The 24,426-nt window shown below is 41.7% G+C and overlaps 1 protein-coding gene across 1 annotated transcript in view; it reads left to right on the forward strand.

The window, feature by feature from the left end:
* The window catches only part of DOCK1 (dedicator of cytokinesis 1), a 906,712-nt gene that overhangs the window by 22,928 nt on the left and 859,358 nt on the right, over window positions 1-24,426 (forward strand). The gene's annotated exons all lie outside the window — the stretch shown is intronic.

A 24,426-nucleotide genomic window follows, 5' to 3' on the forward strand; every position in this document is an offset into this window, starting at 1 on the left:
TTGTGTCCTCGTCATATGCAGGGAACCATAAACCAGGTTAAGACATTGTTCTTTCTGTTTTTTGCCAAACATAGAGTCAGGTTGGTGCCTCAGCTGGTGCATGTAGTTCAGTTTCTAGAAATTGTTGGGCCTCCTGAACAGAGTGAAACGATCGCCATCCATTTTCATGTTGAATCTTCAATATGGCTGGGTAAATCAGCATAAATCTTGTTTTTCTGTTTACCAGTGTCGTGCAGAGGGGGTGGAACCGGCGACGTTGCTCTTGCACACCAGCCGAATAGTCTTGGAAGATTTTTATCGATGCGCCATCGTACTTTAAGGTGTCTCTTTTCAGTCGAAAGCCTCTCATGATTTCTTCCTTGTGTAGATAGTTGTGGACTTTGATTATCACCAGTCTGGGTCTTTGCTGTCCTGGTTGCCGACGGCCAAGCCTATGGGCCCGCTCTATGCATAGTTCCCCATAACTGTCTGACAGGGCAAGTTCTTTTTTAAGCCAGCTTTCCAAGAGAAGTCCTAGTGATCTCTCAGGAATTGTTTCTGGGAGACCCACAATGCGGAGATTGCATCTCCTTGCTCTATTCTCCATGTCCTCGATCTTGTCTTGCTGTGCTTTAAGTTGCTCCATCAAGCGCGTGACATCTTGAACATTCTGCGCTCCCCTGTCCTCTGCCGTTGAGATTCTACTTTCCGCTTCACCCATTCGTCTCACCGTGTCAGCCATGGTGGATTCTAAACTGCTCATTTGACGTTCTAGCAAGTCAAATCTGGGATTCAATGCAGCGCTGACCGCCATGGTGATCTGCGCAAGTTGTTTTTCAGAAAAATCACCAAGCTTTTCAAGTTTACCTTCTGACATCTTGATCCCAGTGGATGTTGGGGAATTTTTCCCTTTGTCGTACTTAGTTCCGCTTCTAGTTGTTCCTGTTGATTTGGGCCTCAAAAATTGCTCCATGCAGAGGATATTACAATTTCTCTTTAGCCTCTTCGTCACTGATCTTACTTGCTTAGTCCTTTTTGCCCGGGGGTAATTCAGTGATGTTGTGGGTCCAGTTTTTACCCTCTTATCAACGTGATCAGCCCAATTATAAAAGTCTGGAGAGACACTCTCCGCGTTAATCCAGCCCGTTGGTTTTATTCGCTTTATGGGCTCACTCCTATTTAACTGCCCAGAACCAGGCCGCAGACACCAATTATCTATAACACCTGGCGTCGCCTTCTCGTTTCAGCCAGCATGTTGTGGTAATAGTCTTTATTAACTATCCCTACTATGGTGAGACTGCGTCTATGCACGCTGGGGCATGAATTAGTATACTCGGATCTTTATAGATGAGATGTTTCCAGAAAGTCTCTCGTCATATCTGTATATGGTCCCGTTTCTGTGCGCCGAGGGGGGGAGGGAGAAGAAAAATGGAAGCATCGTCGACTTACTCCCGCTTCCTAATGCCCTGCTACGACTCCGATTTCTCCAACAATCATCCCCTACACACTTGTTCTGCTCGCCTTACCGCCGCGGCACGAGTGCACTGCACGCTCTCACTCTGCATCCTTGGCCGCCATCTTGCCACTCCGCCGCGTGCGTCGCGATCCTCTGTCGTTCCCGCTTCTCAAGGCGTGGTGGGTGTCTTTCGGCAGAGTCCTCCGGTGCTGGAGGGCTTTAGGCATCTTTTGGGCGTTGCATGGTAGGTCTGGGGAGCGGGGAAGCAAAGAGCCCGATAGCGGAGTTGCGGAGCTCTTCTAGACCGCGGCCATCTTGCCGCTCGGCTCCGCCGGAAGTCCTGAGCTCTATATGTTAATTCTCCTTTTTATTTCAGTGTTATTCTATGTATTCTCTGTAGAGTTATATTCTCTTCCTGTCTCTTGGATGTTTGAAGTAGAGAGCTGCACGGGATCGGGGTTCGCGAGAATCCTGCGGAACCCACGGGGTTCCCGCGGGGACGGAGGCAGTTCCTGCGGGTTCCTGCAGGGATGGAAGCAGTTCTACGGGCTTCTTGTAGAAGTGTAAGCTGCACCTGCACCAGCCTCTCATCTACCGAATACAAATTTCTTTGAGTGCTGTCTTCTCCTCCTCTTCTTCTTCCTTGCTTTAACAGCACAAATGTGGAAAGTCTTCCATTAAGGAGGTGGTAGAGTCACAAATGATGACGGAATTCAAAAAGGCGTGGGATGAACACAGAGGATCTCTAATTAGAAAATGGAAGTTATATAAAACCTAACCTTAAATGGCTGCATGTGTATGTATGTGTCAAGTGATACTTAGATGGCGACTGGCTGTGATGAACTAGGGCTGATACCGGGCAGACATTTATGGTCTTTGTCTCATACATGGCAATCTGGTTTAGGATGGGCTGGAAAGGGCTTAGACAGCAACTTCAGTGGCTGGAACATGAGGACAGTGCTGGACAGACTTTTACAGTCTGTGTCCCACAAATGAGAAGACGAATAGACTGGAGTGGGCTTCAACGGCAACTCCAGTAGTTGGAACATAAGGATAGGGCCAGATAGACTTCTGTGGTCTTTGTTCCAGAAACATGAAAGAAAGACCATAATCAAGTATATAATATCACACTCGTTGATTTAATGATGAATTGATCATGAGTGTGACTGTTGGCAGAGTGGATGGACCGTTCAGGTCTATTTGCTGTCACTTACTATGTTACTATTAATCCTCTTTGCTACCAGGCTGGTGCACAGACCTCAGCTCTGACACAGGCACGAGAATCAGATGTCACCTGACCTACTGGCGCATGCATGTGGCGACCTCTCAGCACACAGTGCAAGTGAATCAGAGACAAGTCTTACATGTGCGCACCAGAGTGTTCCAACTTCCATTCCTTCCTTGCCTACAGTGCTGTGGCTCAAATCCAGAGAGAGGCTGAGGGAGCTGACCGGAATTTTCTTTTATGTACCATTAAATTCTTACGGGTATGGGTGGGGATGGGTTAAATTCTTGCGGGGACGGGTTGGGATGGGTTAAATTTTTGCGGGGATGGGTGGGGATGGGTAAGATTCCAGCAGGGACGGGCGGGGATGGGTAAGATTTATTTCCCCGTGCAACTCTCTAGTTTGAAGGGAGCATATGATGAATCGTATAAAATATATTCCAAGGTTTTTGAACAGTACTTTAATAACAGAGCATTTCTTCACAAGCTGCTGAACCCCACTCCCCTAGCATAGTCTATAGTTTTGCACTATTTATATTGTAAACATGACTAAATCCTAATCTAAACTCTTATAAGCGAGAGAGAACACATTGAATAAACAACTCTGGCAAAAAAAAAGATATATTTTGACTATTTAACAATAAAAGCCTGATTTTATATATTTTGCCTTGATTAAAAAAAAAAAAAGGAACCATCCAAGACAAGACATTAAAAATGCCAGTAAATTAAAAATCTACTCATTATATTGTTACATTAATTGTTATGTAAGCCACATTGAGCCTGAGCCTGCTTGGGATGATGTGGATTATAAATGTCAATAATCCATATCAACTTCTGCTTAGTGTATGTGAGTTTTGTGATATTGCTTGGTAAAGGTGACTAGGTGTATGATCTCGTATTGGAAATAATGGCAAATATTTAATGTAATCAAAAAGGCCAGTCCTTATATGCCACCTGTAGGAAAGAACTATCCATGAAACTTTCAGTTCTTAAGCAAGGTTTACAGTTCATTATCATTTTCTATGTTGCCTAAATTGACATGCAGAACTAGGTGGTGTATACATTTCCAATCAGAAATGGAAAAGGAACCACAATAATATGAAGGCCAGAGCTCATATTCAAAAGTCAAAGTATAGGGTTCAATTATAACCTGGTAGAAAATGAAGCTTAGATACACTGCCAGAGAGAGAGGCTACACCCACATGACTAATTGTTAAAAGCCTGACCAAAGAGCCAGGTTTTTATTGCCTTAATTTCTTTTGGTGAGGTTATACTAAGTATAAATAGTGGTAGCTCATTCCAGATAGCAGGGCCAAAAAATAAAAAGTAGCCTGCCTTGTGGACTCCAGCCGTGCTTGTTTTGGATAGGGCAAAACCAAGCAGTAATTTATGGAGTGTAAGACCCTGGATGGTATATATGGAGTTGTAAGTAATCTGGAAGGCCTAACTTAAGTGCTTTAAAGGTGAGCATAAGGATTTTAAAGGTAACTCTTTGTTTTATAGGCAACCAGTGATAAGGTTTGTTTCCCCTGTTGACTGCAGCTCTAAAAATGTATGGATCAATGAATTTGTTTGTGTTAATTTGTGCAGCAAGCTGCATGTGAATTCATAGGACTTCTGTACCTGCAGCTTGCCTGGTCTTGCATTTCTGAGGAAATATTTGATGTTTACGTTCAGCGTCCATATTTCACACTGAAGCGGATTTCATGGATTGTAGCTGCCTTTTTATTTTCTAATTATGTGAGTTCATCTCCCAGACACCCGCACCCGATTGATTTTGTAACTTGGAGATGAGTTTAGGCTGCATCTAGAAAACAACCAATATCTAACCCAGAGTAATACATTAAATATAATATGAAGATGTACTTTTTAATTCTTTTTCAAGCAGTTTCTTTGCACAGCTATAATTGGTTTGACCTTTCTATAATCTCATTATCCTTCATGATATAAAGCTAAATTATGACATTGCCCAACAGTTTGAGGTGTAAAACATTGCTTGCATGACTAATGTTGAAACTATGAAAGAAAAGTTTTGTCTTTTCATAGCTGTAGCTTCTTACTCATGTTAGATATTATGGAAGCACTAGTAAAAAAGACCCGTTTCTGACACAAACGAAACGGGCGCTAGCAAGGTTTTCCTCGGAGTGTATTTGTTTGAGAGAGTGTATGTGAGAGTGTGTGTGTGTGGGAGAGAGAGTGAATGTGCAAGTGTGTGTGTGTGTGTGTGTGAGAGAGAGTGAGTCTGGGTGTGAGTGTCTGTGTGAGAGAGAGAGTGTGTTAGAATGAGAATGTTTGTTTGCAAGTGCGTATGTGAGACACAGTGTGTGAGAGAGTGTGTTTCACACAGATACAGTGTGTGCGAGAGAGAGAGAGAGTGTGTGTGAGTGTATGAGACCAAGAGATTGTGTGAGTGACTGTGTGACACAGAGAGTGAATGTGATACAGTGTGAGACATAGAGTGTGTGTGAGAGAGAAAGGCATTGACTGTGTGAGAGAGAGTGTGTGTGTGTGACAGAGATACCTCCCCCCCCTCTCTGGTGTCAGGCCCCCCCCTCTCTCTCTCTGGTGTCTGAGCGCTACTGTGCAGGACGCTGAGCTTTGGCTGTGCTTCAAGGAACTGACCAATCCTATTTAATAGAACGCACCTCCAACATGCTGAAGCCGAGAAACCTCGTGTGGTTGGTCACTTCTGCTTGTGACGAACCCGGAAGTACGTGATGTCAATTCAGGAGATGGATAGATACAGAGAGCAGGAATGCCTCAGCCATGCAGTCAGCTTCAGAATGTTGGAGGTGCGTTTTATTATATAGGATGTTACTGCAGTATAGTGCTTTGCCAGATAAGTCATATACGGCACACTGTTTGAATATATTTGCTATGTGCTGCCAGATTTTTCTTAAGTAGCGAAGTCATTACTATGTTTCATGTTTTGATTATATGAAGTCTAATTAAAGCTTCCTAAGACATATTTGTGTGTAAATAATGGTTTCCTGATATGGCCTGGTTGCCTTGTTTTCCTGCTTTGTATAATTATATAGCTAAATATGCAAATGGGAAAACATTCTCCCTAGAACATGCAAAATCAATATAGAAAAAATTGAGTAACAGCACACCCTCTTCAAAATCAATATCGTTAAATACAAAACCAGTATTCTACACTAATAAGTGATGAGTATCATAGATGTAATCATAGACCTACAACTCTGTAATAGGGCCTCTTATGAGCCAAGCCCGCAACCTCAAGGTCTTTTTTTTTTTTAATCATTTACCTTGAGGTTGCGGCCTTGAAATTGGGATGGCTCATAAGAGGCCCTATAACAAAGTTATAGGTCTGTGATTACATCTATGATACTCATCACTTATTAGTGTAGAATACTGGTTTAGTATTTACCGATATTGATTTTGAAGAGGGTGTGCTGTTATAATCATACACAAAATTGGGTGTCATTTCATTTGTGTTGGGAAAGGAGTAAAGGTTGAGAGAAAGCAAAGGGTTTTTTTATTCATTGGTTAGTATCGCTTGTTTTATGGACAGCATCTGTTCGGATATGCTGGATAGCATTTAATATTTTCTTTCTGGCCTAGCGAGACGCCTTTTCTTTTTTTTTTTTTTTCCCCTCGATTCCGAGGCTGTTACCATAGACACACTCATGTTGATAGGGTAGTACGGAGGACATCCATTCCCTCCTCCCCCCCCCCCCCCCACTTTAACTTTCTGATCAAAAAACTGAGAGTAGTTTTTCTTTAGGACACACTGATGTTGTCATGGAGCCATGCACGTTAATCCTTCCCCTGTGTCCTGCAAGCACTGCTTCTGCATGGTTTTTGGTCTTTGCTGAGCCAAAAAACATGATTAGGATTGGCAAAAGAACACAGGTCTCCAGCTTGGCAGCACACAGCAATATTATTGAGCCATTGCACTGGTTTTCCTTTCCGGCCCCCTCTCCCCCGCAAATGTGAAGGTCCTGTTTATTTACAGAGTATCAACATCATAAAACCCAGACTTTCAACATTAGAACAGTGAAAGGGATGACATTTGTTGCTATTCTGGAATCAACTCTTCATTTTCATTGCACATGGACTCATAATTTATCCTTGAGTAGTTATCACAAGTCTTTATTCCTCCTTTCTGGGTTCTGTTCAGCCATAGGTTTTGTCTCCTTGGCCCAGGATTTAGACAGGGAAGGCTGTCCCAAGGTGTTTCAAAGGCTAAAGGAGAAATTTCTTTTGATATAGTGGGACATTTACATATATATATATATATCTTTAGCTACGGCATTGTGGGTTCTGTTGTTCCCACTAGAGGCTTTGATGGGGAGCTAGGGGATCAAATGTAGGATTTCTTGAGATGGAAATGGGGGAAAACATCTGTTATCCTACCAATAGTAATCAAGTCTTTATACAGTCTTATGTCTTTTATAAACGACTAAAGGCATACCTTTTCAGGAAATATATTAGACAATACTAAACAGGATGTTTACTCCTAGTACATTTTTGAGAGCTAAAGAACTTTTTTTTTTTTAATAGTTCCTAGAAATGGCTAGCTGCTTTAATTCGTACTTTGCATAGAAATATTTGTTTTTTTTTTTTTTTTAGAAATTTCACAGATTATAAGATTGTATTGCGTTGTATCAGAATATATGTGAAACACAAAAGCATTCCAATGACAAGTCTCACAGGATGTGTTCATCCAGCTCTCCCTGTTTCTCATCTAAGCCCACCCCTCCCTTGTCCTGTGAGACTGTCATTGGAATGCTTTGTTTAACTTATTTATTCTGATATTTGTCAATATTTGCTCATTTCTGATCTGAAGAAGAGGGGTTGTCTTTGAAACCGTAGGGACAAAGCATGTAGCGCTACAATCAAGTACTGTTCTACATGATAAACCTGACTTTTCACAGATTTAGGCCATGTCGGTTTCCATGCAGAGGCTTGTTCCTGTAATAGGCCTCAAGCACATTACTGACACATCAGGGCTAACAGAGGCAAAACAATTGTTCACTCAACTTGATTTTACTGTGCTGGGGACCTTCATGGACAAGGGAAAGCATATAAGGTGTCAAGAGCTGGGTCGGTGGGCCCCCAGAGACACAACATTGGCAAAACCCAGATGCAGTCTTTGGTCAGCATGACTGTTCAGTCTCTGAGGAAAAGGTATGGAAACAAAGTAAACAATAGGGGTTGATCTGGCTGTTATCTGGGGCAGTTCACATGAGAGCTGCTATCAGCCTGTCCCAGTCAGCCACATGATGAAGGCTCATTAAAGATATGTGGCCTCCCTGTCTGCATGCTCACCTGCCTAGGTAGAGCTACCATCTGTACCATCTGCTGACCAACCTAAGTTCTCTACTGCTGCTATGTGATCATGAAGTGAAACAACTTGACAGCCTCTGTCTTTGGTCCCTGACTTTCTACGGATCCAGTGTTCGTGAGTCTTATCTGTCAGGTTGAACTGCTTTCTCCTTAGTGCTTGAGGTGTCAGGTGTCCGATGAACTTTAGGATTAGGCTAGTGTGCATTACCTTTGCCTCAATAGGTACATGAAATCATAGTTCTACCATCATTGTGAGTAATTTTGCATAAGTATTCTCTGATTTATATTTGCTGCCATTAATAAAACAGCTTTTCTATTTTTCTAATACCTAAACCTTGGTTCCTTTCCTCTCAGTGTTTGTAATTTGAACTGTTACAAATTTGGATTGCATGAATGGGAAGTTTGTGATCTAATCCTAGAGTGCTAAATTTACCATTATTTGTCATATTTGTACTTCCCTTTCTTTGCCAGCCCTCGAACAAGGCATGGTTATTGTGTTTAGTCCCCGTTGAAAGCTAATCCCAAAAATGTTTTGTTAGTCCAATAAAAAAAGGTATTATCTTTACTATGTTTTTATTTCTTGTTTACTTCTTGTGATATTTTAGGAATCTGGTAGGCCATATGACGAGGGTGAGATATCTTAGCAAAGGGTGTCAATGCAAAAGTTAAGAGCTTTGTATGTAAGGCTTTGTTTGCACAGAGGGCTATGCTACTCAATCTGGAGGAAGGACAGAGAGCCTCCATATTGAGAGTGGTGCAGTATTCTTCATGAGATGTTAATGGGACAGGGCGGGGCCAGGGGTAGTATTGCTGACTAAGGGCAAGTGACAACTTTTTCTGGAGGTTTGGGGTCTGTATATTCAATCCCTATCTCATAGGGTCCTCAGTGGTATGTTGAATGGATTTGGGGCATGAGAAGGATGGAGTGAGTATTGGAGGGCCCAGTAGGAAAATAGAAAAATAGGGGTGGGGGTGCAGGTGAAGATAAAATGTCTGATCACATTGTGTGTAAGGAACTAAGGAACACACATATGCTGGCTGGAGTTGGAGCTTTCCTAGACAGGGACTGTCTCTTTGTGTTGGGTGTTCAGCGCTGTGTGCATCTGGTAGCGCTATACAAATGCTAATAATAATATGGCGCTGAGGTAGGTCTTCAGGAAAGAAAAGGTTATAAAATAAAATTGGGGAAAAATATGGGGAGGAGTTCAATTGGTTGACGCTCATAGAACGGGAAGGTGGGGGAGTTGGGAGAAAACTTAAAATAAATGTCCATATGTTTGGTAGAACCTGTTGCTGGAGTATGCTTTCTTAGCAGATAGTGTATCTGAAAGTTGCCAAAAAAAAAAAAAAAATTAAACAAAACCGGAGGATTGCATGGATCAGTTAAGGCTGCGATTAGTGCAATTGTGCTTGTAAATTGACTGAGTCAATCAGAATATTTAGCTGATGTGCACTGGCCTTTTAAAAAATTAATTCATTGGCTGCACAGTAATATCGTATAAAAAGTCTTCAAAATGCTACATTTGTGGAAGAGAGTACTTAAAACATGAAGTACCTCCTTTAAAGTAAGTAGCCAGCTCAGTTTATGATGCTGTTTCCTGATAATGCTGCTAATGCTCTTGTAGTCAAGGAAGAGTATGAGACAAGCCATTTTGATTAACTATGGAGTCCTCTTAATCTGACTCCTCTTGAGTCTATCAGAGTGGGGAAGCTCAAAACATTCCCTTAGAATCCAGCAAAGATGAAAGTATGAATTTCCTAGAAAGGATTGAAAGTATATGATAAACGTTAGCGCTTCTTTTATGATAAGAAATAACATAATTTTTAAAAGCATATTTTAGTTGTCTTTTCACATAGAAATTCACAAGACATAAACCCCTAATTTATTTGAAAGAGAATCAGGTCTTTGGTAAAGACCTTGAGGGATCCCTGACAGGAATTGCTGAATCAAACGCCCTTTTATCTGAACATGATTACTAAAATGGGATATTTTGTAATTATTTTCACAGTTCTTAGATATTGGACACCTAGAGGCTCATTTTCAAAGCACATAGACTTACAAAGTTCCATAGGTTTCTATGCAACTTTGTAAGTCTAAATGCTTTGAAAATGAGCACCCTAGTCACCTAGTCTAGTTTGAGGGGTTTAGAGATTTTAGGTGCTTTTTTCCTTCATGCGCTACACACTGTACAGCACGAAATAAATCGGACACTTAGGTCCAGTGGGAGTGGACCAAGCAGACCTTAAAGTTTGTAAAAGGGATAATAAAGCTTAGTCAAGATCGGGAGGCGGGGCTGGAGGTTGGGAGGCGGGGATAGGGCTGGGCAGACTTATACGGTCTGTGCCAGAGCCGGTGGTGGGAAGCGGGACTGGTGGTTGGGAGGCGGGGATAGTGCTGGACAGACTTGTACGGTCTGTGCCAGAGCCGGGGTTGGGAGTCAGGGCTGGGGAGGTGAGGATAGTGCTGGGCAGACTTATACGGTCTGTGCCAGAGCCGGTGGTTGGGAGGTGGGGCTGGTGGTTGGGAGGCAGGGATAGTGCGGGGCAGACTTATACGGTCTGTGCCCTGAAGAGCATAGGTACAAATCAAAGTAGGGTATACACAAAAAGCAGCAAATATGAGTTATCTTGTTGGGCAGACTGGATGGACCGTGCAGGTCTTTTTCTGCCGTCATCTACTATGTTACTGTACAATCCTGCTTATAATCGAATGAGGAAAACGCCCAAGTTCCGACCTAAATCGGGAGATGGACGTTTATCTCACAAAAACGAATAACGCGGTATAATCAAAAGCCGAATTTGGACGTTTTCAACTGCACTCCGTCGCGGATGCGGACAACGTTGATGGGGGCGTGTCGAAGGCGTGGTGAAGGCGGAACTGGGGCGTGGTTATCTGCCGATCAGAGATGGGCGCCTTTCGCCGATAATGGAAAAAAAATATGCGTTTTTAGCGAGAATTTAGGGCACTTTTCCTGGACCCTGTTTTTCCACGAATAAGGCCCCAAAAAGTGCCCTAAATGACCAGATGACCACTAGAGGGAATCGGGGATGACCTCCCCAGACTCCCCCAGTGGTCACGAACCCCCTCCCACCACAAAATATGCCGTTTCACAACTTTTTATTTTCACCCTCAAATGTCATACCCACCTCCCTGGCAGCAGTATGCAGGTCACTGGAGCAGTGGACTTCAGGCAGGTGGACCCAGGCTCATCCCCCCCCCACCTGTTACACTTGTGCTGGTAAATAGGAGCCCTCCAAACCGCCCCCCAAACCCACTGTACCCACGTGTAGGTGCCCCCCTTCACCCCTTAGGGCTATAGTAATGGTGTAGACTTGTGGGCAGTGGTTTTTGAGGGGGATTTTGGGGGCTCAACACCCAAGGAAGGGTGCTATGCACCTGGGAGCTGTTTTACCTTTTTTTTTTTTTTTTGTAAAAGTGCCCCCTAGGGTGCCCGGTTGGTGTCCTGGCATGTGAGGTGGACCGGTGCAGTACGAATCCTGGCCCCTCCCACGAATAAATGTCTTGGAGTTATTCGTTTTTGAGCTGGGCGTTTTCGGTTTCCATTATCGCTGAAAAACAAAAACGCCCAGCTCAAAAAAAGATAAATGTCCATGTTTTTTCGAAAATACGATTCGGTCCGCCCCTTCACGGACCCGTTCTCGGAGATAAACGCCCATGGAGATAGGCGTTTCTGTTCGATTATGCCCCTCTATGTCACTGTAGCATGATCATCCAATAGAATATGTAATAAATTTAGGGCTAACCCTGTGGCTCAGGGATGGTAAACATTTTACACTTTTATATGGAAGGTCTGTGGGTCAGTCCCCAAGTTTTTTTTTTTTTTTTGTGCTTTGGTTTGGGGATGGGGGTGATATGGAGGCAGCATTCACACTCGTAGGGAGGGGAACATTTTTTTTTTAAGTCCAAGAAATGTTATTTTTCTATTGAAACATTGTAAAATAAGAATTAAGTTACTCAATGGGAGGCAATCGCATAACAATTGAGTGATTATGAAAATTAATTCTGATTCAACATATATCTACACAGACCCCATCTCCCACTAAGCCATCTATCTCCCCTTCAATCTGTTCAAAATTCTGCTGCATGACTTATATTCCTTCAGTGTCGCTATGCTCATATTAGCCCTCTCAAGTCACTTCACTGGCTTCCTATCCGTTTCCGCATACAGTTTAAACTCCTCTTATTGACTTATAAGTACATTCACTCTGTAGCTCCTCAATATCTCTCCACTTTCATCTCTCCCTATACTCCTCCCCCGGAACTACGTTCACTGGGTAAATCTCTCTTATCTGTACCCTTCTCCACTGCTAACTGTAGACTCCGTTCCCTTTATCTTGCTGCACCATATGCCTGGAATAGACTTCCTGAGCTGGTACGTCAAGCTCCATCTCTCTGGCCGTCTTCAAATCTAGACTAAAAGCCCACCTTTTTGATGCTGCTTTTAACTCCTTACCCTTACTCACTTGTTCAGTACCCATGTTCTATCATTCCCACCTTAGTAATTCCCTTATCCCTTATTTTTTCTGTTTGTCCTAATTAGATTGTAAGCTCTGTCGAGCAGGGACTCTCTCTTCATGTTCACTATAAAGCGCTGCATATGTCTAATATCGCTATAGAAATGATAAGTAGTAATAGTAAGTACAAAGTCTATGCGGTATATGTAGAAGGCATGACCTCTGCAGGCAACTCATCTGTTCTTGCCTAGGCCCACTAGAACCACCAATGGTGATCCCCAGTTAAGTTGGGGGGGGTGTTAGGGGAGATTCTGGAGGTGAGGTGTTTGCCATCAGGGGGCAGGGTTTAGGACCTGAGATCTGATTGGTTGGGGGGTGTTCTGTTGAATGGGAGATTAGACCGGTGGTTATTGGAGGATGGGTGGCTCTGACAGGGGTGTGGATCAGATCGGGAGTATTCATAGGGAGGATCAGAAGTGTAGGGGGAGGAGGGAGGGGAAGAAAGGAGGGGGGACTGGTGCTATGGAACTTGTTTTGACAGCAGCCACCCTTCTGGTACCAAGTCTGCATTTTACCAGCTTTTCTTGATCCTTCCACAGTCTCTGCACTGAAGGGACGGGGCAAAACTCTTTAGCCCTGAGTACATATTATAACCCCCTTCTCCAAACTTTTGCATCCTATGCACATGCCTAGTTTGCTTATGCCTCAATCTAGCCCTGGATGGGAGACCAGTTGTTTCAGGAAAAGCAGTGGCTTATATCTTTGGCCCCTGCCATGGAAAAGCTCATTGGCCATGATGAGCTGAGTCTGTCTACTCAAAGTACAGAAAAAAGCGTAATCTTTCCCTCCACCTGTCTTGTCTACAGGCAGTCTAGCCTTCCTTGTTAAGCAGTTCCCCCAAATTGGGACTAGGTATTTAGCTACATCTTGTGCTACCCATTGAAAATTTTCAGGACTACGGTTTTCAGAAATCTTAGTGCCTGAGGGGTCCTTTTATCAAGCTGTGGTAAAAGGGGCCCTGTTCTGAGTGCTGAGGCACTTACTACAGCCGGTAAAAAGGCCGAAGAAAGAAATGGCCATGCGGTAAAATTTAATTTACTGCGTGGCCATGCGGGGGTGGGGGGAGGATTTTCCACCACCCATTGAGGGGGCAGTAGGGGCTCCTGCACTAACTTGGCGGTAACCAGATAGTGCCAGTTACCGCCTGCAGAATATATTTCTGCTAGTGCCAGAAATGCCACGCACTGGGGTGGAACTACCGCCGACACCAACTTCAGATTAGCATGCAGCAAGCCCACCCACTGGGCTTACAGCTGCTTTGTAAAAAGGCCCCCGAGTTTGGTGCTGGCTGTACTGGCATTCTTTTGATGTAGCTGTCACTTGTTTACTCATCACTTCTGGCTTTAATGAACCTGCTCTAATTGCTGCTGCTTCTCTTATCTTTTTTAATTTTCTTGACAATGGTTATGGGCCAAGATGGATAATTATTTCATTGCCTACTGAAATGGAATGCTTTGCCCATTGAACTTCATTCAATACAAAATATGGTACAGTAAAAAAAAAAAAAAAACATTTAAAACTCATTTATTTCTTCAGGCTTTTGGTTCCTCTGATGTGTGATATTATTTTAATACCATGTAAATTTTAATCTGCTGTATGTTTTAATTTTAGCGTAACATATAGTAATTTTTGTATAGTTTGTTGTGTAAAGAAATAATTTTTATTGTTCTGTCCTTTTATATTTTTTATGTGATTTGTTTTCCACTTAGACTTTTATAGATATAGTGGATTATAAAATTTTTACTATTACTGCTTTAAATCCACCTAAGAAACTACAGGTAGAATAAATCAACCAGTAAGAGATCAAGTAAAAAAAAAAAAAGAGAGATGGGTAATATAAAACAAAATGGCTGAACTACAAGTAAATACAGGTTCAGGAACAGAAAGTCGATTGACATCAGGCACAATAGATGTAATTCCAAAACTAAATTCAAATGATTATCTTAATTGAATGTTCTATATCACTACAATTGTGTGGGAGATGCATTTTCTTTTCTGTTTCTAAATGTGGCAGCAACTATCTGACACTGCAGTAGGAAAAAAAGGCATGTAATATATGGCTCTAAAAGAACAATGTGCCATGGAAGATGTAGAAGTTAGGTCTGTTTAGTAAACTTGGGAACTGCTAAAGAGATTTGTTCTATCAGCAAGATACAATGCATCTACTGGAGGTAACCACAAGGTGACAGCATCTTTTACAATGAAAAAAAGTCGAGCACCAGGAGGCATACTACATAAGTACATAAGTATTGCCATACTGGGACAGACCAAAGGTCCATCAAGCCCAGCAACCCACTTCCAACAGCGGCCAATCCAGGTCACAAATACCTGGCAAGATCCCGAAAATGTGCAAAACATTTTATACTGCTTATCCCAGAAATAGTGGATTTTGCCCAAGTCCAATTTAATAATGGTCTATGGACTTTTCCTTTAGGAAGCTGGCCAAACCTTTTAAAAACTCTGCTAAGCTAACCGCCTTTACCCCATTCTCTAGCAATGAATTCCAGAATTTAATTACACGTGGGGTGAAGAAAATTTTTCTCAGATTCGTTTTAAATTTACTACTTTGTAGCTTATTCGCATGCCTCCTAGTCCTAGTATTTTTGGAAAGCGTAAACAGACGCTTCACATCTACCCGTTCAACTCCACTCATTGTATTATAGACCTCTATCATATCTCCCCTCAGCCATCTTTTCTCCAAGCTGAAGAGGCCTAGCTGCTTTAGCCTTTCTTCATACAAAGCAGAAAAACTTGCAGAACAGGCAAAAGTGTGAGTATAGATAGGCATTATCAAAATATATCATTTCATCACAGGAATACCACCATCTTGTGAGGTACAGTAGAATCTCAATTAGCTAACATAAACAGGATCGGCCTATTGTCGGATAAGTGAAAAAGTCAGATAATATGGAAATCAAGGGTAACCCCTCAAATAATGCATGAAAAACAGACAAATTGTAATATTTTTATTTCTGCATTTGTACCCCACATTTTCCAACCTAGTGGAAAGTTCAGCGTGGCTTACAATTAATTTAGGTCGAGAAGTAACAAATTGAGAGAGTTTTCACGAGCCTGGTTCCAATTATGTCTGATCGTGTGATGTTGTGTGGTGGCTGGGATTTCCTTAGCTATGTGATTTCACCCAAAATGAATTTTCTAAAGAGATGAGCTTTGAATTATTTTTGGAATGTTAAGTAGTTCATTCCTTTTAAGTCTTTTGGTAGAGAGTTCCAGGTCTTGTTTCATATGTATGTGAAACTAGTTGCGAGTGTAGATTTGTATCTTAGGCTTGACATTTGGGATAGTGAAGAGTTAGATAGGATCTTGCATTCTTTTTTGCTTTGCGTGATGGTAGATCTATCAAACTAGCCATGTATTCTAGAGTGAGGCTGAAGATTATTATGTGGACCATCTTGAAGGATATGTGTGCTTTGATGGGTTACCAGTGTAATTTTTGGAGTAGTGGACTTGCTCTTTCAAATCCTGTTTTCCCAAATATGTCTGGCTGCTGTGTTTTATGCTGTTTATAGTTTCTTTAATGTTTGTTCCTTGCATCCTGTGTAGATTCTGTTGCAGTAGTCTACATGGGAGAGGACTGTGGTTTGGACAAGTGTTCGGAATACGTTACTGAGGAATTAGTTGTTTTTTAATGTGCTTGAGTTTTTTCACATAGTGTGGAACATTTTCTTCATGGTGTTTGTAGCTGATCATCAAAGTATAGATTGGTCGAAGATAACTCCTAGAATTTTTAGTTTGCCTACTGTTGGGATGGGTGTTCCCAAGACTTTGATATTTGTGAAACATTCAGTATTGTGTGGCGATGTTAGTATTAGGCAACGTGATTTTTCCCTGTTCGGTTTTAGTTTGAAAGTTGAGGCCCAGGTTTCCATGATGATTATGCTGTCCAAGATTTTGGAAATTTTTTCTGATATATTCTTGAAAGGGATGAATATTGTCACATCGGCATATATGAAGGTACTGTAGCCTTGTCTGGACAGTGATCTGGCTAGGGGCGGTGCCATCATTAGATTAAATAGTATTGGTGAGAGTGGTGAGCCCTGGGGAACTCCGCAGTCAGCTTTTTGTGGGGCCGAGATTGTGGAGTTCATCTTTACTTGGTAGGACCTGGTAATCAGGAATCCATTGAACCAATTGAGCACCTTTCCTCTGATGCCAATTTTATCAAGTATTCTTTGTAGGATGTGGTGGTCAACCATGTCAAATGCACTGGACATATCAAACCTTAATAGGAGGATGTTTTTCCCAATTGAGATTTTTTTTTTTTTTAATTTTGCTAGTGGTGTGATCAGCACTGTTTCTGTGCTGTAGTGAGTTTGAAACCTGATTGGGAGTTGTGTAATATGGAGAATTGTTTATGTAGTCAACTAGCTGGTTGGCCGTTATGTCTTCCGTTTCTTTGGTCATTAGAGGTATGAATGCTATCGGTCTGTAGTTGAAGGTATCTTTTGCTGTCTTTCTTGGCATCCTTTGGGATAGGAGTGAGCAGTATGTTGCCATTTTCTGTTGGGAATCAGCCTTCCTAAACATGAAGCTGAGGTGAGGCGATTGATTGAATCGGTCTGGGGGTGCTTTCAGAATGTAATTGGGACATGTGTCTAGCATGCAGTGGGCAGTAGAGAATTTCCTTTGTGTTACTGTCTCTTTGATGAGTAGGGGTAAGGTCGGCCATGTTCTGTCCACTGGGATTTCTTCAAGAGGTTAATCCATTTCATCTATAAAGATGTCTAGGTTGGTGTCATCTTGTGGTAAGGTCTTTCTCAGATTGAGGATCTTTTCCTCAAAGTATCTGGCCAGTTTGTTTACTGAAAGGAGTTTGCCATTTGTTATTTTTAGTGGTTTGGTATTTAGTAGGTTGTTTTATTAGTTGGTATAGTTTTTTTCTCGTCTCTATAGTTTGTGCCAACTTGTTTTTTTTTTTTTTTTTATAGAACTTCATTTTGGCCTGTCTTATTTTGGTCTTGTATCCTTCCATGCAGATTTATTGGTTTAATTCTTGTTTTTCTGCCAGGCTCTATAGTCTTCTGCAGTGTGTTTTTAATGCTTTCAGGTCTGCATCTTATCAAGGGGCTGTTTTGTGATTTCTTCCAGTTTTATTTTTTATGGGTGCTATTTTGTCTAGTATGGCTGTGCTGCTTCTGTCCCATTCAGATAGGAATTCTTCAGAGTCAGTTGTTGGTGACCATTGAGATTTCATATAGAGCTGACCAAAATTTAGTTGGATCAACTTTCCCTTTTGATTTCTATGGTTTTATTGTTTGTGGTGGTCGGTTCTTGTGTTCTTTCCAGTGAGGGCCAAGTTTAATTTAATTTAAAGTGGTCGGACCATGGAGTTTCGGTCTAGCTGAGGTCCTCTATTTTGAAATCTGTATCTGGAGAGAATCTCTAAGTGAATAGGTTTAGAGCATGGCTTTTGACATGGGTTGCGGTCAGTGTTGGTCTTTGGAAGTCACATAGTTGAGGGAATTCGTAGCATTCTTTAGTGCTATTTTTGCTCTGGTCTTTCTAAATGTAGATTAATATCTCCTATAATCATTGTATTGGAGGTGGCTATACATGTGTGTGAGATGAAGTCCATGAGGTTAGTTTGAGCCATTTTCCAGTTTTCTAGAGATCTGTAAAATAATATGCAGCATAAGTGGTTTGTGATTCTAATTGACACTATTTCTAGTTGTGGTGTTGTGGATTCCTCAGTGGCTTCCACTGTTAAGAGGGATCTGTAGATCAGAGCAATGCCACCTCCTACAAAGTCTACACTGGTTATCAATTAATGCACGTATAGCTTTCAAGATTTGCTAAAACGTACACAGAATTATCTACGGCCTTGCACCGGACTACATGACCGAACAAATTGATCTACCAATAAGAAACACGATGGAAATAACAAGATCATACCTAACCCTCCACTACCGCAGATGCAAGGGCCTGAACTACAAATTGTCGTATGCCTCCAGCTTCTCCTTTACTACTACTACTACTTATCATTTCTGTAGCGCTACAAGACGTACGCAGCGCTGTACACTTGAACATGAAGAGACAGTCCCTGTTCGACAGAGCTTACAATCTGATTAGGACAGAGAAACAGGACAAGTAAGGTTTGTAGGCACCCAACTCTGAAACTCACTGCCAAAAGACCTGAAACTCATGAACAAGTACCCGAACGTCCGTAAAAACCTTTAAAAAAACACCTTTTCAGGAAGTTCCTCCCCTCAGCATCTGCCTAACTTCAGAAACCACCAAAACATATCCAAAATACCCTCAGAAATGGACATCAACAATGCAAACCTCAATCTCATAAATTCAGTCCATTCTACCTCATGCAAACTATGCAATTGCTGATCATTTGTATTACTTTCTTCATCAACTAAAATGAGACCTGTAACTATCTCTTGAAATTTGTAAGCTACATTGAACCTACCAATGGGTGGAAAAATGTGGAATACAAATGCAATAAATATAATAAGTGTATTCTATAATTGGCGCCTAACTCTAGGCGCCGATTATAAAATATGCTTAGCACTGATTTTAACACCATTTTTTTATTTTTATTTTTTTAGGTGCCATATATAAAATCTCCTAAGTGTGCTTATGTATGCAGTGCATAACATGAGAAGAGGACAAAGAAATTACAACTCAGCTTCCCCTTTTGCATTCATCCTATCTCATTTCTGCAGCTTCTGTTTCTGGTTGTGGCTGATTTCCTATGTAGGACTCTTTCCCCTCCTTCCCCCTCCCCCCTCCCCCAAAAAGTGTGCTTCAGGAGTGAAGTAGGAAACAAAGGTGACATTTTAGCAATATAGTGTCAGAAATCATGTGGGGGAAAATATTTTGTTGCTCCTGTCATTTTTGCCCAGGTTTTCTGCTTTTCATAAAGCTACACATATTTACAGTGATAGTGTGAAAATTAGCCATGATTAGTGCATGGTACCTGCATAGCTATTACTGCAGGAGAAGTTACTGCCTCCTGTTTAGGAGGCACTGAGTGCTCCCGCATTAACAACTTGAAAAGCTAAAGGTGGACAAAGCCGTGGGACCGGACGGGATCCACCCCAGGATATTAAAGGAGCTCAGAGAGGGTCTGGCGGGTCCTCTTAAAGATTTGTTTAATAAATCATTGGAAACGGGAGAGGTTCCGTGGGATTGGAGAAGCAGATGTGGACCCTCTTCACAAAAGTGGTGATAGGGAAGAAGCTGGAAACTACAGGCCGGTAAGCCTCACTTCGATTATTGGAAAAGTAATGCAAGCGATGCTGAAGGAAAAGATAGTGAATTTCCTGGAAGCCAATAAGTTGCAAGATCCGAGACAACATGGTTTTACCAAAGGGAAATCATGCCAAATGAATCTCATTGAATTCTTTGACTGGGTGACTGGAGAATTAAATCAGGGATGTGATATAGACGTAATCTACCTAGATTTCAGCAAGGCTTTTGACACGGTTCCCCCACAGGAGGTTCTTGAACAAACTGGACGTGTTGAAGATAGGACCTGAAGTGGTGAACTGGATTAGGAACTGGTTGATGGACAGACGCCAGAGGGTGGTGGTAAATGGAATTCACTCAGAGGAGGGAAAGGTGAGTAGTGGAGTGCCTCAGGGATCGGTGCTAGGACTGATTCTGTTCAATATATTTGTGAGTGACATTGCTGAAGGGTTAGAAGGTAAAGTTTGCCTTTTTGCGGATGATATGAAGATTTGTAACAGAGTGGACACACAAGAGGGAGTGGAAAACATGAAAAAGGATCTGCGGAAGCTAGAAGAATGGTTAAGGTTTGGCAATTAAAATTCAATGCGAAGAAATGCAAAGTGATGCACTTAGGGAGTAGAAATCCACGGGAGACGTATGTGTTAGGTGGGGAGAGTCTGCTAGGTACGGACGGGGAGAGGGATCTTGGGGTGATAGTATCTGAGGATCTGAAGGCGACGAAACAGTGTGACAAGGCGGTGGCCGTAAGTAGAAGGTTACTACACTGTATAGAGAGGGGAGTGACCAGCAGAAGAAAAGCGGTTTTAATGTCCCTGTATAAGTCGTTGGTGAGGCCCCACCTGGAGTATTGTGTTCAGTTCTGGAGGCTGTATCTTGCTAAGGATGTAAAAGGAATTGAAGCGGTGCAAAGAAAAGCTACGAGAATGGTACGGGATTTGCGTTCCAAGACGTATGAGGAGAGACTTTGCTGACCTGAACATGTGTACCCTGGAGGAAAGGAGAAACAGGGGTGATATGATACAGACGTTCAAATATCTGAAAGGTATTAATCCGCAAACGAACCTTTTCCGTAGATGGGAAGGCAGTAGAACTAGAGGGCACGATACGAGATTGAAGGGGGGCAGACTCAAGAAAAATGTCAGGAAGTATTTTTTCATGGAGAGAGTGGTGGGTGCTTGGAATGCTATCCCGCGGGAGGTGGTGGAGAGGAAAACAGTAACGGAATTCAAACATGCGTGGGATAAACATAAAGGAATCCTGTTCCAAGAGAATGGATCCTCAGAAGCTTAGCTGAGATTAGGTGGCAGAGCCGGTGGTGGGAGGTGGGGCTGGTGGTTGGGAGGCGAGGATATTGCTGGGCAGACTTATACGGTCTGTGCCCTGAAAATGACAGATACAAATCAAGGTAAGGCATACACATATGAGTTTATCTTGTTGGGCAGACTGGATGGACCATGCAGGTCTTTTTCTGCCATCATCTACTATGTTATTATGCCGACTGGTTAACGCAGAATTAAGTATAACATGCTAGCTCAGTGATCTCCAACCTTTTTCATGCAAAGGGCTGCAAAGTGGACACAAGAAAGCTCCGGGGGCAACCAAAAGATTTTAGGCTTACACATGTAATTTTAAATAGTACAAGGATATATTTTTAAAAACTCACTTATATTTGGCGTATTAACAGTTGGAAAAATTCACAAATGCATGATTTGATAATGGACGATTTCTTAGCAAAGTAGGCATACTGCTTTGTTGTGGCTAGAAATGAAGTACTTTTGTTCTCTTTCATTGCTGAAAATTCTGTTTTCATCTTCATTTTGGTGTAACTTTGGTTTGGTTTCCATTATTTACTCAACGCAAGTAGGGATGTGACCTTTTAGTATTTTCAGTGGTTGTGTTTGCAGTTGCTGAGGGTGGTAAATGGTAAGGAAATGTGTATGTAGGAGATTGAATGGGATGTGGTGGAGCCACGTAGGGTCTAGTTAGCATTATTAGTTCGCGGTAATTGCTGGGATGCCTATTATGTTCCTGTGGGCGTCTCGGTGTATACCACCAGCTGATTTCTACCGCAAGCTAAAAACGCTGCCATGGCTTAGTAAAAGACCCCCTTAGAAAGCTCTAAGTTTTTTTTTTTTTTTTTTTTTTAAACTTTTGTTTTGTAGGCTTGTATGATTTATTCAGAGTATTTGTGAAGTACTGATTTTAAACTTCCATTCATCCATTCCTACGACTTCCCCACTATAGCTTCGTTTTTTTTTTCTTTTATAGAAGTTTTTGAAGTCCAGTTGATGGTAGCCTTATCCAAATAAAGTAGTTCTTAATGTAGCTGAAGTTCCTTGATAACTCACTTGGTTTTTGTTCTTCCTAATCATGCTTTTGTTTTTGAGTTCAAAGCCTTTTGCTTTTTTGTCTCTGTCTTTGAGTTCAGTGTGAGCTCCAGGGGACAGAACTCTGTTGTGCTTTTCTGTAAAAAAATAGTGGTGGTGATCACTTCAGACATGTGTGTCATTCTCAAAGTATTAAAGCGATATAAAATGATAAAATTCAATATACAAAAAACTCAACAAAATGCCCAATACACACAATTTCCAATAATAAAATTCAATATACAGAAATCAATAATACCCTTCTCATGCTCCACCAAGGCTCTGATTAAAAATTCAATACATTCATTATAAATCAACTCTCAAAGGTATGCTGATATAGCCAGGCACTGATAGGTAATTTTAGTGCTGATTAAATTTATTTTTCAGCACTAAATTAACAAGATATTGGACATTTCTAGCTCTGATGCCCGATTATTATGGCATAGAGCCACTTGTAGATACTAAAACAAGTATTTGTTGTTTTTCACACATTTAGATGAAATAAAAAGTAAAGTTCAAAAAAGTACACTGGAAACGTTATTATAGGACCTTTATGTAACAGTGACCCTAGTCAGGAAATTAGTTACGTTAGGAACTTTGAGTGTGCCTGAAATTTGATCTGCCAACTGTATTGTATCATTTCAAGCAGTCTTAAAAAAAATTGCTTAGCGTTATTGTACTGACTAGAATTCAGTGAGATTCGTTTGGCACGATTTACCTTTGGTAAAACCGTGTTGTCTCTGATCTTGCAACTTATTGGCTTCCAGGAAATTCACTATCCTTTCTTTTAGCATCACTTCCATTACTTTTCTAATAACCGAAGTGAGGCTTACCGGCCTGTAGTTTCCAGCTTCTTCCCTATCTGCGCTTTTGTGAAGAGGGACCACATCCGCTGTTCTCCAATCCCACGGAACCTCTCCCGTCTCCAAGGATTTATTGAACAAATCTTTAAGAGGACCCGCCAGAACCTCTCTGAGCTCCCTCAATATCCTGGGTTGGATCCCATCTGGTCCTATGGCTTTGTCCACCTTTAGCTTTTCAAGTTGTTTATATACACTCGCTTCCGTGAACGGTGCTATATCCGCTACATTCTCATATGTAGTTTTGCCAGTCAATCGTGGTCCTTCTCCAGGATTTTCTTCAGTGAAAACAGAACAAAATTATTTGTTTAGCAAATTTGCTTTTCCTTCATCATTATCCACATAGCAATTCGCAGCATCTTTCAGTCTCACAATTCCATTTTTAGTCTTCCTCCTTTCACTAATATACCTGAAGAAAATTTTGTCGCCTCTCTTTACATTTCTAGCCATTTGTTCTTCCACTTGCACTTTCGCCAGACGTATCTCTCTCTTGGCTTTTCAGTTTCATCCGGTATTCCTCTCCGTGTTCCTCTTCTTGAGTTTTTCTGTATTTCATGAACACCAACTCTTTAGCTTTTATTTTCTCAGCCACTTGCTTGGAGAACCATATTGGTTTCCTTTTTCTCTTACTTTTATTTACTCTCCTTACATAAAGGTTTGTGGCCATATTTATAGCTTCTTTCAGACTGGATCACTGCCCTTCCACTTCTCGTATGTTCCCCCAGCCCATCAGCACCTTCCTTAGGTATTCCCCCATTTTACTAAAGTCAGCATGCTTTGAGTTTTGAGTGGCTGCCCCCAACTTCACTGTTACATCAAACCAAACTGTTTGATGGTTATTGTTGCCCAGGTGGGCACCCGCTCGGATATTTGACACACTGTCCCCATTTGTGAGCACCAGATCCAGCATCGTTTCCTCTCTCGTGGGTCCATCACCATTTGTCTGAGTAGAGCACTTTGAAAAGCATCCACGATCTTTCTGCTTCTTTCCGATTCCACAGATGGTGATGCCACTAGCTATAGAAATTTATTTGTCCTTTAGTTTCCCTTGCATTTAATCCTTTGTTCTTCCTTTGGGCTTAGTTTGCTTTTCTCTCTAACATTTATCTTTTGTTGTGTTGCTCTATGTTTCTGCCTTAGTGTTTTCCTCCAGCTTTGTTGCTTTATTGTGTGAGGGCAGAGGGCCTGTCTTGGATTCCAATGGCTTCTCATAGCCTGCAGCAGGGGCTAAACATTAGTTCCCTCATGCCCAAGTTTCTTCTCTGTAATGCAGAAATATAACAGAGCAATGTGTAGAAGTGCAACTGTGAGCTCAAAATTTTGCAGGGCGTTTTATGCTTCTCAAAGGAAGTCCACAGTTCCTTAGGGATGTGGTGTTCTTCAGATCCTGTTCTAATTTACTTAGCATGCAGAGCTTAGTTCAACCCATAAGATCTCATTAAGTTTCCAAGACTGTGGGAGACTAACAAT

The sequence above is a fragment of the Microcaecilia unicolor genome, chromosome 5 (genome assembly GCF_901765095.1).
Source record: "Microcaecilia unicolor chromosome 5, aMicUni1.1, whole genome shotgun sequence".
NCBI classification, from domain to species: domain Eukaryota; kingdom Metazoa; phylum Chordata; class Amphibia; order Gymnophiona; family Siphonopidae; genus Microcaecilia; species Microcaecilia unicolor.